General features: G+C 35.9%; 1 pseudogene; it reads left to right on the top strand.

The window, feature by feature from the left end:
* Positions 1–436: 436 nt before the first annotated feature.
* On the top strand, positions 437–12,474 carry LOC122755133 (annotated as a pseudogene).
* Positions 12,475–12,703: the final 229 nt, after the last annotated feature.

Genomic DNA, 12,703 nt, shown 5'->3' with positions numbered 1-12,703 from the left:
CCAGATTTTTGAACCAGGTTCAAGGGGCCTCAGTTGTTTGGCTGTGGCCCACAGCTCCTGCTGACTTGGCCTGACCCCCTTGGCGCTGGGCTGCTGCCTTGCACTGGGCCTCCCTTTTGCCCGAGTCAGACCGACCTTTTCCTGAAGTATTCTAAATTATCTCTGGTTGGAAGACTGTGTCTTTCTGTCTCTTTGCAGGTTATGTAGTTTCAGAATCCATCCAGAGGCTTGATTTAATGTTCTTTTTGAGGGAACAGAAGGAGAGCTCAGGCAGCTTGCTGCTTCCTCTCCACCATCTTTTCCTCATTCCTACATTAGTTTTCTAACATAGCAGTTAATTTCTGTTGCCAACATCTTAAGCCTTTGGAATCCTAAAGTTCATTTTCATCTCTTTTTCCCTTGAAGGAAGATATAATGCTCCTTCAAATCATTGTCAATGACAGTCCAGAAAAAAAAGTACTTCATCTCATCCAAAAGTGGCTGGAGTGGTGAATATTTTATAATGGCATGACTTCTGTTCCTGAATTGTCTTGTTCCTATGAAGAGTTGTCCACAATAGAATATCCCCTCCTATAAATTTTCAAAGCTTTTTATGGCTCCTTAGTTTCAGGGCACTGGTAAGTTTGTGGGGAAAAAACAAATGACCTCTAATTGCAAATTTATATATTGATAAGCATTACATATGTACATAAATTCCATCAAAATGATTAAGGAAAACTCTGTCTTGGAATGATTTCAAAATACTGCCTTTTAAGCAGATCACTTAATCCTGCCAAGTTTCTTTCTGTCACCTCCAGCTATTCAATGGTAACCTGAAATTCATATCAATATAAAAGGCTGAGAATTCTTTAGTACTCAGTCACGCTGAATCCCCTCTGTCACCTCCAACCTCTCAGTAGTCACTGGAAAGCCAAAGTCACCTTAGGATGTAATGATTTAGCCCAAAGAATCTAATTGACTCTCTTTTCAGAGATAGGAGTCATCCAGCATCTTTTCAACTGACCACAGCCAGATTTAGCACTTGGAATATTGCCTGGCATGTAGTAAGAGCTTGATAAATGTTGATTTATTGATTTATAAGTGACATATGAATAATTCCATCTAGTCATTCAAAAGGACAAATCAACTGTCAAAGGGAAGGGATGGGTTACATAACAAATTTTCCTATGTAAGTTAAACATATAAGAAGCTAGAGGTAATTAACTCTGAATCCCAACAATGTCAAGCTATTACCCAGTGAATTTTGCCTATGTAGTCAATTGAGATAGTGCTAGATAAATTTACAGAACAAAATGACCCATATTAAGATCAATAATATTAGTAAAAATGAAGGTATCTTTCAGAATCATAAGAAGAAAAGCTGGAATGTGATTTAGAAGTCATTCAATCCAACACAACTCCCTCATTTTATGTGAGGAATTTGAGACCTAATGACACTAAGTGTTTGGCCTGAGGTCAAAGAGATAGCAAGTAGTAAAAACAAGGATTTGAACCTAGGCCTGCTCTCTCCAAATACAATAATTAGCATGTCACCATTCTCGGGTTCTTAATTCTTTTATATATATATAAATATATAAATATATATATATATATTGGGCAGCTAGGTGGCGTAGTACATAAAGCACCAGCCCTGGGCAAGTCACTTAACCCTCATTACCCCACAAAGAAAAAGAAAAAAGACATTTATATATACATACACACACATATATATATATACATACATACATACATATATATACACACACACATACATGTGTGTATATATATACACATACATACATACACACACATGTGTCTGTGTATATATATATATATTTTATCACCTTCATTTCCCAAAATATCCTTCCTGAATTCTTTGAGGGACATCCATTAAAATAAGTTTCTTTTAAAAGAGAGAAAATAGTTTATCAAAACTAACCAACATATCAATTTAGTTCAACTTGATAAGCTATTTTTATGCATAGTTTCTCACATATAGAAAGAAGATAGGGAAAAATGTTCTCATATCTCTTCCTTGGAGCTAATTTTGGCCATTATAATCACACAGTATTCTGGTTTTTATTTTTTATTTTTATTTTGCCACTTTACATTGCTGTAGTCATTATGTAGTCATTGTTGTCCCCATTCTGCATACTCTCCTTTGCTATAATTCATATAGCTTCCATAGGCAGTGTAACACAGTGGAAAGAGTCCTGGATTTGGACCTTGGTTCAAATCATGCCTCAGTCAATTTATTCCCTACATGATTTTGGACAAGGTACCTAAAGCCTCTGAACTTCAGTTTACACATCTGATAAAAGAACGTTGGAATGGATAGCTTCTAAGGTTTCTTTCAGATGTAAAACCTATAATTCATGAATCCTATGATTCATGATCTCTGCTTTCTTAAATTCATAATTTCTTACAACATGGTAACGTTTCTTTATATGCAATAACTAATAGCTAGTATTACTATAGTACTTTATTAAGACTATTATCTCTCTTTATCCTCAGAATAACCCGGGCAGATAGATGCTGTTACATTCTGAAAAAACTGAGGCAAACAGAGGTTAAGTGACATGCCTAGGGAGACACAGCTGGAAAGTGTCTGGGGCAGGATTTGGACTCGGGTCTTGTTGGGATTTAGTAGTTTAGAACTGAAGCTAAGGAGGATAATTGAGGTTGGATCTATTGCTCTTGGAATTATCTGCAGAGATATAATATCTAAACCCATTAGAAATGATGAGATCATATACAGAGAAGTCCCAGGTAAAGTCTTGAAATATACTCATAGTTAAGGAGCAGAATGATGAGCCTGAAAATGAGTAGTCAGGCTCATAGAAGAACCAAGAGATAGTGGTGCCATGAAAATCCAGGGAAGAAAAAAAATCATCCACTAGAACCTGTCAACAAAGTCCATTGCCGTAGAAATGTCAATAAGGATAAGAAATAAGAAAGTCATCACTTGGCAACTAAGAGATAATTGGTCACTTTGGAGAGAGCAGTTTCAGTCGAGGGATGAAATCAGAAGCAAAATTGCAAAAAGCTTAGAGTGAAAAGAGGGAGAATGTAGGCAGTAAATGAAGATAGTTTTTCTAAGAGTTTGAGAAAAAGTGTAAGATATAATCTGATAGTTTAATAGAATATTTAGGAGCAGTGAAAGTATTCTAAGGAAGGGGGGAATACACAGGTCTGAAAGCAGTAAGGAAGTAATTAATAGACAGGAAGAGATTGAAGACTGGCCAGGAAAAGGATTGAGGGGACAACTTGCTAAGGAGTGCTTTGTAATGACAAGGTGAAGGGCCACCTCATTAGAAGAAATTTAAATAAAGGAGTAGAGAGCAGAGGATGATTTAGGGGTGTTTGAGATGAAGAAAATGGAAGAAGACATAGAGTGTCTCACTATATTTTAAAAAGGGATGGGGGTGTTAAGACAGAATCACTGTAGCAAAGGTCCCCATTCTTGTGTCAGGCTCAGACAAAGAATTTCAAGTTTGCTTGTGCCTACTGCTGTAGGCATCTAGAGGTTAGTGTGGGAGAAGTACTGAGAAAAATTCTAGGCTTTAACAGTTCTTTAGTTAATTCAAGAGATTTTTATATTATTATTTTTTTCTCATTCTCCTGTGGCTTTATCTGTAATCACTGTGTATTTGGAACATAATTTGCCCCTCCAAGGACACCAATACATTCTTTTTTTTTTACCAACACATTTTTACATTCTTAATTGCCAAATCCATCAGCTTTTACACAGACCTTTTAACTAGTACAGTATATAACATTTTGCCATCTTCTTAATATTCTTCACTCCCTTACCCTTTATGAAACTTTTTTCCTAGTTCTTTTACCTATCTGATTATGCTTTTCTTAGCCACTCTTACTGGTTAGTCTGCATTCTTCTATCTCCAAAGTATGGCTCTCCCCCAAGATTCTGCCTTTAGCCATTTTTTCTCTTATTTTTCTATATATATATATACAGTCTCCCTTGGCGATCTTGTCCATCTCTATGGATTTATCACCTCTTAATGTTTCCCAAACCTATCCATTGAGATCTGTATCCCAAAATATCCTTGAGGTTCCAGTCCCATACTTCCTACTGATTACAGGACATATTTGCCTGTAGGGACTAGTAATACATCAAACTCAATATGTCTCAAACTGAATACATTCAGCACTTAGCACAGTGACCAGAACATAGTAGGTGCTTAATAAATGTTTATTCATCTTGCATTATATATTTTCTCCTCCCTCTACACCAAAATCACCTTCCCTCTAATATCTCCTTATTTCTATTGAGAGCAACACCATTCTCCCAGTCATCTTTACCCCTTCCTTCTCATTTTCTCCTAATTTCCAATTAGTTGTCACATCCTATTGAGTATACTACCACAATATCTATTAAAATTCATCTCACCTTTCCGCTAACAAAACCAATAATATAATTTAATTATATGCTATTTGATATCTGCACTATTGTAATGGTCTCTTAAGTTTTCTATCTTTGACTACAGAACTTTTCAAAATCTAGTGCTACTTATAAGTTGTCGTGGCTGCCTTACTTTGTCCCTTCACTTCTTGATTCCTAGAAATCTGCCTTTTGACTAACTTTGCCTTGCCATTCAGTATTGGGTTCTTCCAGGTTCTCATCTGTTTCCTGATTTTTGAACCAATTATTTGCCTTGTTTCCCATTCTGTGTGTGTTTAGACTTCTGCTTGTCTGATATGAGATTTGGTTTCAGCCTTTCATCATTAGGGCTATGAGACACACAGCATTATAGGTATAAGGTAGATTTGGAACTTCAAAAAAATACTTCTAAGAGAAATCAAGTCATTCCTAATCAGGACACAGAAACAAGAAGGAAATAATGATCAGGGACCACATATTCATTACAGAGTCAGAACATTCAAAGACAACATTGGTTAGAAGGCAGTGAGTCAAAATCATGTGGTTAATGACCAGAAGGGCACAAACACTAGAGGCAGTTTATCAAAGGTCAAGAATAAAGAAATGACAGCTTAAAGGATTGTGGGATTATATTTCTTGAATAGGAAGGGACAATTGAGATAATGTTGTCCAATGACATTTTTTTAAATTAGGAAATTGAGATAAGCTTAAGTGGCTTGCACAACATCATAAATAAAGCATTAGAGAAAGTATTTGAACTCTAATCTTATGACTCCAGAACCAGTGTTCTTCAGGTTATGCCAAGATAGTGAAGTCAAAAGTAAATCATACAGCTCCTCAGAGATTTTAGACAAAGATTTAGGAAAAACAAAACAAACAAGTGAGAGAAATAGACTTTAAGTACTAATAGTAAGGAGAGCTTAAGGCTGAAACCAATTTTTCCTTAGCCCATAAGTTTTTGTTGTTAGTTGTTGGTTGTTTTTTTTTTTTTGCAGGGCAATGAGGGTTAAGTGACTTGCCCAGGGTCACACAGCTAGTACGTGTCAAGTGTCTGAGGCTGGATTTGAACTCAGGTCCTCCTGAATCCAAGGCCAGTGCTTTATCCACTGTGCCACCTGGCTGCCCCCAGTTGTTGTTTTATATGCTTCCAGTTAGTACATGAAACAATTCCTGGTTATGGAAAGCAAAGGGCTCCAGCATATGTAGTAAAATTAAATAGGTATAGCTAGAATGAATGAGTAGAATGAAAGCCTATCCTATTGCTCATCTACTATTCATTCAAGTATCTAGATGCTTTACCAATTGTCTGGTTGTTGAATCACCACACCTTGTCTAGACACATTGGGCATATTCCCTACTTGACTTGGTTCATCTCCATTCTGTCCATGGCCCTAGAGCCAACATATGCAACTGACTGACTGAGGGACCAATTTGCCTAATTAGTTATGTGGACCCAGCCTTTCTTTTATTTCTCTTTCTCATTTGTACAGGGATGTATTTAAGTGATTCACTGTCATACTTTTAAAATTCTACATTGCAGGTATTAATTACTATGTGATCATTCCATTTTTTCTTGCTGCCTTGAAATCTAACTTCTCTGGGCCTTTGCCATATCAGATTGAGCTATTACCACAAGAATGCAGATCTGATTTCTGTTATTCCTTTGATGAATATGATGCATACTATCCACAGATGATGGCAGGCAAACTAAAGATTTTTGAGGTATTACAAACATTCTTGTATTAAATTCTTTTTATAAAATCTTGTTATGGGCATTCAAAGGATTTGTCTTTAAAGCCACCTCTGGCAAGTCTTTGAAAGCCCAGAAGTTTCAATTTAGGCTAAAATAGGTCATGCACATCATTCCAGGGTTTCTGGTAACATATTAAAATATTTGCTGTAAAAAAAAATTATTGTTTAAAACACTTCTAAAAACATCTGATTGAGAAAAGTCATGGAAAAGTGTAGAGTTGGTATGTTGCTATGATGGTATACTATGATCATGAATGCATAGTACATAGATGGTAAAGTATCCTTCTTTAGGAAGGTACCAATTTTTCAATGAGGTAGAGAATAGTACCAAATTGTGTCTGTCCCATTAAATGGGAGGCCAAGCACTTCAACTTGGTCAGTTAGGAAGCCTGCTATGGAAAGACCACTTCCAAATTCATACTTCCCATGTGAAATAATGTTTTATTTAGAATGAAAAGGATCCCATATACTTTTTTGGGGGGGAGTGAGGCAATTGGGGTTAAGTGACTTGCCCAGGGTCACACACCTAGTAAGTGTTAAGTGTCTGAGGCCGGATTTGAACTCTGGTCCTTCTGAATCCAGGCCCAGTGCTCTATCCACTGTGCCACCTAGCTGACCCTCCCATAAACCTTTTAAAAGGTAGTTTAAACAATAATCTAAATAAGAGATGTTCTTGGTTGGGTCTAGCAAAGCAGGCCTTGCTCACCCCAGCTCTTAAGTATCCTTCACTGAAAAATACTTCAATTACTGTTTCATCACCAGCTTAAACAATTATCTAAATAAGAAACATACATGTTCTTGATTAGAAATTTTAAGGCAGAAATATCTTGATTTTTAATTCAAAATTAATCGTTCTTTATGTTTTAGTATTTACAGTCCTGGGAGAAGACATAAAATAACTCAGAAAAACATACCTACAAAACAGATATGGAGACAATAGTTCATTATATATGGTCTGGTCATCAGGGTGGGATAGATGTTGGAAAGTCATTGTTCTATGATGAGTAAGCTATTGGCTATATTTTCTTTTCTATGACTTTAACAATGTAGCAAATAAGGATCCATTTTCCATTTGCTCACAGGTAGTTTTCCAGAGATTTTCACAAACAGTAAAAAAAAAAATAACCAATCAATGATTAATAAATGATTTTTTAAAAGTTGATATTTTAAAGACTCCAGGATCACACTTCATGTTGGTGTAATTGTTAGAAAACAAATCCATTTTTCTGAAGAATGATAAATACAGACTTAACTATAGAAAGGTATACAAAGATATATACAAAGTGTTTTCTGATGAACAACCTTGGGTTGTAAATGGTACAAATAAGATGATAATCATTTCGTTGATGAGGCACTAAGATCCAGAGAGGTGAGTGAAGTGTATTGCTCAAGGTCACATGACTGTTGAAAGCTAGTGTCATTACTAGAATGCAAGTCTTGTGACTGAAAGCAATGTTCTCACAAAAATTTGGGGGGGAAGGTGATGTTCCTCAGGCATGTTATCTACCAACTCATGCGATCAGCCTCCCTAGCTTTTGCTCTAACTTCAGTGTTCTAACTTCATTTCCTTTCTCAGAAATTTTGTCCCATTTGTACAGTTTAAAAACTTATTTTTTAAAAAATAATGGTTTTGAATAAATCTCTTGTGCTGAGAAATGTTTTAACAACCAGAGCTCCGGCAAGGCACACTTTAAAGTTGAATCTGAATGGTAAACATTTCCCATCTACTTTATTAGGTATATACAATCAATAAAACAATAACCCAAACCCTGCTTTTTAGCATTTGCTGATTTCTGAGGTGTCGGTGATCACACTCAAAATTAAACATTTAGCCCTCTGGAACCTTCGAAATTGGTTCCCTGCCTCTCTTCTCACCTCTGTGTCCACCCCTGTCTTTTTGTTGACAATTTTCTCTACATCTCCCAGAACAGATAGGGAACACCATAAGGCTCAAGAGAACTTGGAATTGTCTTATACAACCTCTGGTTCCATACCAGTGAATGAATAAACTCGCTGAGACAAAGAGTTGGGTTGTTTTATATAACCTTCCCAGGGATATGAATCCCAATGCTTCCCTTAGTATCTTGTACTAATATTGGTCACCTTTATAGCCAAAAGTTCTTCCTTATAGCTACCTAAGTTCCCTCTTGCTGCAATTTAATCCTCTTTTTTTCACTTTCTCCTTTCCTGTTTATATAAAGCTGTCAAATCTTTGAGGAATAGACTCCTCCTCCCTGTCCTAAAATGAGGAGACCACACTCAGCATCATTACTTCATCTCCTTATAGAAGTCTAATAATAAATTTTGGTAGCTTTGGATTGAAGAGCCAAAATAAAAGTTATGTGGTTGAAGAAATATTATAATTAGTGAATTACATCTTATTGTATATTACTACCATATTCCTTGATACAAAAAGTGATCTTATTGCATAGCAAAGGGAAAAAAATAATCAGAAAATCTTTTAGAACGAGAGACAATGAAATCTACTGTTTGAATTTTTCAAAGAAAACCAAAAAACAAAATCCCCAGATTCCTAAAATTTAACTCTTTAAAGCACTGGCCTTAGATTCAGCAGGACTTAAGTTCAAATCTGGCCTCAGACACTTGATACTAGCTGTGTGACCCTGGGCAAGTCACTTAACCCTCATTGCCCCGCCAAAATAAATAAATAAATGAATGAATGAATGAATAAAGTAAAAGAAACCAAAAAAATTTAACTTTTCAAGCAGTTCCATATAACATGATTGCTATAGCAGTGACTATGAAGGCATATGTTTAAAGAAGCAATTTATTGATCATAATCTACAGGACTCAAATTGGGTGAAACTCTATGGACTATGCTCTTAGAGTTTACTCATCTAGGCAAGCATATCAGGTTTGGGCATCGAGTGAAGACAGGTTATAAAAATTGACTTAGAAAACTGGAGGTGATCCCTGACCACTTGCTATGGTACCGCCAAGCCATCCCTTTCTCTGTTTGTCCATTCCCATCAATTCACAGGAGGCTAAGCATACAGCTGGTGATAAAACAGTAATTGAAGTACTTTTCAGTGAAAGGTACTTAAGAGCTGGTGTGAGCAAGTCTTACTTTGTTAGACCCAATAGCCTTCTCTCACTTCATTTAGCCCTATAAGGAACATAGCTGCTGTTTCGTTATGTCATATTACAAAAAATTACTTGCATAAACTAATAAAGGGAAAGTATTAGAGGAGACAAAAAGACAAATAAAGATGGAAATACTAAAACATGCTAAGGGAGTGGGTGAATCAGAAGTGACCCAGTATGAAGCTCTCTGAAGTTATTAATGAAATTATGTAGGCATCTATGTCCAAGATGAGAGATTTAAACCTATGCTACTCTAAAATTATGATCACTACTGTCCAGTATGTTCTGAATGTTAGACTCTATACCTAGGTTCATTGGCTCATAGGATCATAAATCTAGAGCTGGAAGGGATATTTAATTTTATATATCAGGATATTGTTGTTGTTCAATTGTTTTCAGTCATGTCCAAGTCTTCATGAGCCCATTTGTGGTTTTCTTGGTGAAGATACTGGAATAGTTTGCCATTACCTTCTCCAGCTCATTTTACAGATGAAGTAACTGAGACAAACTGGGTTAAGTGACTTGTCCAGGGTCACACAGCTAGTAAGTTGGCTAATACCAAATTTGAATTCTGGAAGATGTCTTTCTGACTCTAGGCCTGGCACTCAATCCATTATGCCACCTAGCTGTCAGACATAAAGATACTAAGGACCGTAATAGAGTTACCTAAGGTTACAGAGGTAGTAAGCATCAGAGATAGAATTTGAACCATAGGAAGCTTTTCATGTAAAATACATCCTAGAAAATTACAATTCCAGAAATACTGAGAAAGAACAGGGAGAGTTTTCTGTAACCCCTGTGAACTTGCTAATACCGTCTTTTTTTTGTTTTTTAGATGTCCGTTTTATTCAACAGGTGAAAAAGATTTTACTGAAGCTTTCCTAACCACCATTGAGTTTGTAGAAGCAGCAAATTGCCCCTCTGACTTTAGGAATTCATCAGAAATCTTGTTAGGATTCCTTCACAGACAACTCACCACTGGAGACTGGTTCATTCCTGACTGGGACTTCAATAAATATGAAAAAATGCTCTTATCTGAAGTAAAAATAATTTCTAGAAAAAATAGTATTTCAGGTATGAACTTTAAATATATGAAAATTATGTAAGCTGGATAAACAAAATGAGAAAATGAAAATATTGAGCATAACTGAATAAATAATGTTAATTATGCATTTGGTGCCCTTTGTTCTTTGAAAAGGTTAGCAATATAATTTTTTAATTTTTATTTTTTGCGGGGCAATGAGGGTTAAGTGACTTGCCCAGGGTCACACAGCTAGTGTCAAGTGACTGAGACCAAATTTGAACTCAGGTCCTTCTGAATCCAGGGCCATTGCTTATCACTTCACCACCTAGCTGCCCTCAGCAATATAATTTAATATGATGTTGAACAAAAGTTTATTAGTAGTAAAGGATCTTAAAACATCATCTGCTACAATTTCCGAATTTTACAGTGAAGAAATTGAGACCCAACAAGTTAAGTATTTTGTCCAAGATCACACAGGACCAATGGGTTTCAGATTCTAGTTTTTGGTGTCTACATTCATCACCATTCATGTTAATCAACAGTTCAATCATTTCTTAATCACTTATTATATGTCAAGTATTGTGCTAAACTTTGGGGACACAAAAAAGAGCAAAAACAGTTTGAAAAAAAAAGTGCTGGTCCTTAAGGACCTTATATTTTAATAGTGTAAACATGTATATTACATATTGCACACAAACTAAATACAGACTAGTAGAAGGTAAACTCAGTGGGGAACTCTGGCAACTTAGGAGGGGGAGAGGTGGAAAGGAGTGGAGGTAGGAAAGACCTTCTGCACAAGTAATACTCGAATTTAGTCTTGAAGGAAGTCAAAAGTTCTTAGAGGCAAAAAACAATCTCAAATACAGGGCACAACCAGTGCAAAGGCCTGAAGGCAAGGGGTGGAGCAAAAGGTGTGAGGAAGAACAAGTAGACCAGTGTGCCTGGACCACAAGGTGTGGAAAGAATAAGAGTTGGGTCTATACACATGAGCCTGGTCCTTGTCTTCAAGGAGATTCTTTGCTATGTTCTCCAAGGTTATTAACCAATATAACCTCACCATGATGCAATCAATGTTCTCCAGCTTTCATATATATTCAGATAAATACTATGTGCTGCCCTTTAGGAATTGACTCTTGACCTGAGCTCTTTCCTTCTCTCAGACTCAGTTGCCCCTGGAATGTTATACCCTGACAGGGACTTGTGAGGATCATAAGTGCCAGCTTTAGCGTCTGTTTTTAGCTCTTGGCTTCCACCCGTGGCCATATAGCATTTCATCAGCACTTCAAGGAGACTAGTTAGCACCTGATCAGTACCAACATTGTTAAAGTAAAGCTTTTAGGTATTGGTTATGCATTAGTATCATGATAAAGTAAATTTTTAGTTATATTTAAGTAAGCTGTTTAACAAACCTTTTTTAGGCTTTCAAAAATATGTACAAATACACAGATTAAAAGACATTATTGAATGTTGCCAGTGTGGGAATTTGTTTTTGCTCGACTATGAACATAAGATATGAACTTCCTTCCTTATTTCCTTCCTCTTGCCCAGCCCCTTCTTCCTTCCCTCCTTTCCTTCCTTGTTTCTCTCTTTTTCTATTTCTTCTTTCTTCTTTCCCTCCCTCCTTTCCTTCTCTCTCTCTCTGTCTCTCTCCTTCCTTCCTTCCTTTCTTCCCAGCATGTAATAGGATTAATAGAGTGGAAAAAGAAATGTTTTAGAATTATAAAAGAAAAAGTATATAAAGTAAACTTCATTTAGAGCTGGCTAATTGATCAGTAATATTGAATTAAATTAATGTGTTATTCCTGTAATTTTTCAAAGATCATCTTGATCTTAGATTAAGAATTGGAAGGGGCCTTGACATTTTTCTTGTCCAAATTTCTCATTTTATATGAAAGCTGAGGTCCAGTGAAAGGAAATTATTAATCCAAGGTCATAAAGGTGGCAGAATTGAAATTTTGTCCTCTGACTAAATCCACAAATGCTTCTCTTTCATTTTATTGTATGGTTTTTAATAGTGTCAATCTTAATAGGAAAATTCCTATTCTTCATTTTTAGAAACTAACATATTTCTTATTCTTTGATTGGAGGTGCCTTCTTTAATACTTGGAAGGAAGCTCTGAAGTCTGAAACTAAAAGGAAAGCTGCCCCAATTCTCCTTAGGGCTATTTTTCTTTCCCCAAAAGTTATCCCTCTAGATAATCAACTGATATAATCTCATGTTCCTTATTGAATTTTAGTGAACAACTGTTTCAATTATGTTTTTGTTTCCCTAACCAGAAGAAACATTAAATGTACATCTGTTGAACCAGCATAGTAGGTTCTCAGTAGATATATGTGGATGGTGATTATCTAAGTAAATACAAATACTAAATCTTCCTGAAGGATGGCTGTACTTTGATTTTTCTTCATTTTTAATAATTTTTTTGAATATTCTGATGCAT

Source organism: Dromiciops gliroides, chromosome 4 (genome assembly GCF_019393635.1).
Source record: "Dromiciops gliroides isolate mDroGli1 chromosome 4, mDroGli1.pri, whole genome shotgun sequence".
Taxonomy (NCBI): domain Eukaryota; kingdom Metazoa; phylum Chordata; class Mammalia; order Microbiotheria; family Microbiotheriidae; genus Dromiciops; species Dromiciops gliroides.
Note: the sequence above shows the minus strand (reverse complement) of the source record. Positions and strands in the feature narration are given on the sequence as shown.